Source organism: Octopus bimaculoides, chromosome 27, assembly GCF_001194135.2.
Source record: "Octopus bimaculoides isolate UCB-OBI-ISO-001 chromosome 27, ASM119413v2, whole genome shotgun sequence".
Taxonomy (NCBI): domain Eukaryota; kingdom Metazoa; phylum Mollusca; class Cephalopoda; order Octopoda; family Octopodidae; genus Octopus; species Octopus bimaculoides.
The window spans coordinates 6939229-6944295 of record NC_069007.1 but is presented as its reverse complement, the minus strand read 5'-3'; the positions used below and the strand labels follow the sequence as shown (position 1 = coordinate 6944295).

The 5067-nt window shown below is 38.2% G+C and overlaps 1 protein-coding gene across 7 annotated transcripts in view; it reads left to right on the top strand.

Moving 5' to 3' along the window:
* LOC106882779 (snRNA-activating protein complex subunit 1) overlaps window positions 1-5067 on the top strand; it is a 17513-nt gene that overhangs the window by 7304 nt on the left and 5142 nt on the right. The window contains exon 2 of one of the 7 annotated variants that reach the window (XM_052977228.1): window positions 1480-2368. The exons of 4 other annotated variants lie outside the window; for them this stretch is intronic. The gene's annotated coding sequence lies outside the window, so the exon portion shown is untranslated. Of the gene's footprint in view, window positions 1-1479; window positions 3754-3897; window positions 4174-5067 lie in introns of those variants that run through there. 2 more of the 7 variants (XM_052977226.1, XM_014933564.2) reach the window with 2 other exon arrangements.

The following is a 5067-nucleotide window of genomic DNA, read 5'->3' as shown; positions in this document are numbered from 1 at the left end:
CATGGCAGTGAAACATGGGCCGTGACTGCTGAGGACATGCGTAAGCTTGCAAGGAATGAAGCCAGTATGCTCCGATGGATGTGTAATGTCAGTGTGCATACTCAACAGAGTGTAAGTACCTTGAGAGAAAAGTTGGACCTAAGAAGCATCAGTTGTGGTGTGCAAGAGAGACGATTGCACTGGTATGGACATGTGGCAAGAATGGATGAGGATAGTTGTGTGAAAAGTGCCACACCCTAGCAGTTGAGGGAACCTGTGGAAGAGGTAGACCCAGGAAGATCTGGGATGAGGTGGTGAAGCATGACCTTCAAACATTAGGCCTCACCAAGGCAATGACTAGTGACCTAGACCTTTGAAAATATGCTTATGCTGTGCATGAGAAGATCCGGCAAGCCAAGTGAGACCATAACCTGTGGCCTTTGCCAGGGGTGTAGCCAGCCCACTTATGTGTACCTTTCCTACATTGGACACTAAACTCTGCTTGCGAAGACATGTTGAGGCAAGTGAAATCGAAATCGAACCAAATTTGACGACTGGTACCTGTGCCAACCTTTCCTTCATTGGACACTAAACTCTGCTTGCGAAGACATGTTGAGGCAAGTGAAATCGAAATCGAACCAAATTTGATGACTGGCACCCATGCCAGTGGAGCGCTAACAGTCAATAACCAATAAACTAATTCCTTATGGGATTTCACAATCAAATTGCCAGCAAACCATTTTCTGCCAAACCAATTTCAACGGATTTCACTCAAATCTGATGTCGATGTTATTTATTTTGGTTTGAAATAAAGCACTTGATCACTTAATAATCCTAGCTTAATCCTGGGCAATGCCGGGCTATACTGCTAGTATATATACATATATATATATATATATATATATATATATATATATAATGCAAGAGAGTTAGGGGTTGAGGATTCAACCCACTAAGGGATAGTATCTATCCAATATACTGCTGGGAGGGTACCCAATTATTGTTACACTAGTGTTATACCAAGTGTAATACTCTGCAAGTTCAGCATATTATCCTCCATTTTCTAATTGATATATATATATATGTGTGTGTGGCACATAAAAAATACCATTCGAGTGGGGTCGATGCCAGTGCCACCTGACTTGCCCCCATGCTGGTGGCACGTAAAAAGCACCTGCTACACTCTTGGAGTTGTTGGTGTTCGGAAGGGTATTCAGCTGTAGAAAACCTGGCAAATCAGATTGGAGCCTGGTGCAGTCCTCAGTCAAACTGTCCAGCCCATGCCAAGCATGGAAAATGGACGTTAAATGATGATATAACACTGCATTGTTATATATACATCTCACAATCTTGGAGATAGTAAAATACATTGAGTACATTTGTTCATGTGAAAGTTAACATCTACAATTTGTCAATATAGAAATAAAGTAAAATTTCCACTGTTGAATCTCATTTTCTTCACTATCCTCCCTATCTTATTCTGTTTCTCTATTATTTCAGAACATCAGATGACATTGACTGAAGAGAATTCTTAACTTCTGATACACCATTCCTATCATTGTATCATGCTTAAAGGAAGATGTAACCTTCTTTATGTAAATCTTTCAGGAATTACTGTAAACTATTTCTTCTGAACTGGGATTAATAGGAATATTTCTCAGCTTCACTGTGTGGAATGGGTGCAAGTTCTATATTCTAATTAGCCTTGGATAAATCTACACATAGGAGTTCACAGCATCTTCAGATAGAAACAAAGATCTGTTGGTGGAAATACACCAGAGACGTATTCCTTGTGATTAAAAATTATATATATAAAACAAGAAAATGACAGCAAGACTACATGATAGTGGTGTCGTACAAGCGTGCAGACCATCATATAACTTTTGACATTGCATATTTTTTTCTTCTACTCTTCCGTTTTATGAATTCAGTGTGCATGTGCACATTGCGTGTTCATACTTTTCTTTCTGGTTCCCATTCAAAACTGTTTACAGATTACAACCGTCTCATGAACCTGCGGCTGTGAGGAGTGCTTTGTGCTCCAGTGATTGTATAAAAAGGAAATACTCCCTTAATATCCATGTTTTCTGGTGATAGAGGAAGAACCGTAGAAAAATAATTTTGTGAAAAACTGAGAGGATTTATATTTTTTTCTTGAGAGATGCCAAAATTAACAGGAAAGTCATTATATGACTGTGATATTTGTAAAAAGTCCTTCTCTCAAAAGTGTGATCTCAAAACTCACAGACGCATTCACACAGGAGAGAAGCCATATCATTGTGATGTCTGTGGTAAATCCTTCCCAAAAAGTGATGCCTTAACAAGACATGTACGCATTCATACAGGAGAGAAACCCCATCACTGTGATATCTGTGGTAAATCATTCTCTGTAAGTGGTGCTTTAACTAGACACAAACGTACTCATACAGGGGACAAACCGTATCACTGTGACAGCTGTGATAAATCATTTGCTGGAAGTAGTGATTTGACTAAACACAAACGCATTCATACAGGAGACAAACCATATCACTGTGATATCTGTGGTAAATCGTTTGCTGAATGTGGTGCTTTAACAAGACACAAACGTACTCATACAGGAGAGAAACCATATCACTGTGATATTTGTGGTAGGACATTTTCTCAAAGCAATTTCTTAACAAGACACAAGTGCATTCATACAGGATAGAAACCATATCCCTGTGATGTCTATGGTGCTTCATTATCTGATAGAGCTTTTCTGAAATTAACACAAACACGTTCATACAGATAAGAAACCACAATCTGTGCAGTATTTGTGAGAGATCATTCTCTTGTGGTGATTTAGCTAAACAAACATTTTCAGAAGAAATGCTAATGCCAAGATCCATCTATTCATCATTCCTCTCTGTCCCTACCCCTGGAACAATCATCTCCTCTATAGGGTCCTATCTAATCCAATCATCATTAGACATTCTGGCAGGATTCTGAAGTATGACCAACTTGGTCTATGGATATCATCCAACCAACTTCGTTTTGGTATTATCCTAAGTCTCCTACCATTTCTTGCAGTCCTTTCTTGTGACATCCTAATCACAAATTTATTGAACCTGAGCTATGACTTCTCAATGTGGAAAACGCGTATCTTAATCTGGAGAGACTCACTCATCTCGAAAGCATGCACCCTGCTGAGTACTGTTACTCCAGAGATCTTTTGGAGTAATCCCAACTTCAGTTGCTTGTATTCATAATTGTGCACTTTTAGTCATTAACCAATATTCCTGACATAGGTGTGAATAGACATGAAAACTAAATTCAAGGTGTGTGTGTGTGCGTACATGTCATCATCCTTTCACACTTTTCCATGCTTGTGTGAAGTAGATTTTCTACGGGCGGATGCCCTTCCTATCACCAACCCCCATATTTCCAAGCAAGGAAATATTTCCCCATAACCAGACATGTTTCTCACACAAGATTGGAGACAAACCACCTTGATTGTATGATGATTATGCCCATTTAAAAACAGCACATATGGAGATAAATGTATACACAATAAAACATATATTTATACACACATTTTCATGTATATATAAACATATATATTCGTATATTATGTAGATAAGGCTAAAATCGAATCTGTGTCCTCTTGAAGCACATCTGCTCATTTCAGTATTCCAAATTTGTATGTAGATGTTATATTTACATGAGGTATGCATAAGAGTTGAAAATATTTTCTGCAGAGTAATGTCATCAAAACAGAAGACTGGAACTTTTTTTTTTTTTGGTATTAGTTTCAAAGTAAGCACCTCCACTGCAATTTTTTAAAAAATTTCTTTTTCAGATTTCTTTTATAAACACGATTATGATTATTTTAAAGAAGTGTCAATAAAGTAATATAATAGATATTTATAAAATTCACAATTACATGAAAAGTTAAGTTTTAAATAAAGTTATATCAACAAAAATATATTCCAGTTAAAGGATTTTCTCTCAAATTTTATATATCTTTGAAAAGTCCTCATTTAGCCATTAAGATAGCTGCAGGCTCCCCATTTTTCACCCAGCTAATGTCTAAATCATAGGGATCACTCATTTTGCAATTTCTTCCTGCTTTTATCCACCTGTGGACCTGGATTGAACCTGACCCCAAGGACCTAAACTGAACCCTCTGTCAAATAAATGAACCATCTCTCCTACATCGACTAAACTTCTCCAGATGTGAGTTGAAACATACAAACATTTCTCTGAATCAGTACATCTTACTGTTACTCTCGCAGAATGGTGCCAATCACTTTCGTATCCGATGTGTCTTAACACCCATAACAGCGACCATTGTTCCTCAATGCAAACACTACTCTCATGTCCCGGGGTCAGCTATGCTGTCTCTCAGCAGTTCCATCCTCTACAGCAAACACCCCAATGCCAAAACATTGAGTCAAAAAACGAGAGGTGTTATTGTTGCCAGAGTGTGTGATTAAAAAAAAATTGTGCTGAGTAGCCATTCGGTTTGAGCACCAAACAGACACAGCTGTACATTGTAAGAATCCAGTTTCTGAAGATGGAACGGGAGCTGGTTATGGTTAGAACAATTAGATTTCTGTGATGGTCAACAGTGTCATAACTTCAAATTGATTTTAATTGATCAGAGCCCCTCTGCATTTTGATAGTTATTGAAAAAGAATTATTATAATAATGATGAAAATAATAGTAATTCTTTCATTTGCCATCAGAGGGACGAACATTTGGTGATCATGAAATCAAAGTGAGCGGCAAGAAATCGCGGTCAAACTAAAGGGGTTGACCCGGTGGGAAATAAAAAAAATAAAATATTCTGATAGGTGTAAAACAACTTGCTGCGAACGAATATGAAGGAAAAAACGCGCACTGGGGAGTGGGGAGAGCCCTCGGAACATTCGCATCTTGAATGTTCCGAGACGCCTCACCGGAGCTAAGAAACAAAAGAAAAATAGTGTAATAGATGTAAAACGACTTGCTCTGAACGAATATGAAAAAAAAAATGCGCTCCCGCGAAAGGCGGGTGGGGAGAGGACTCGGAACATTCACATCGTCACATATCGTCATTCCATGGCCTCTGAATTATAGTGTTTGACC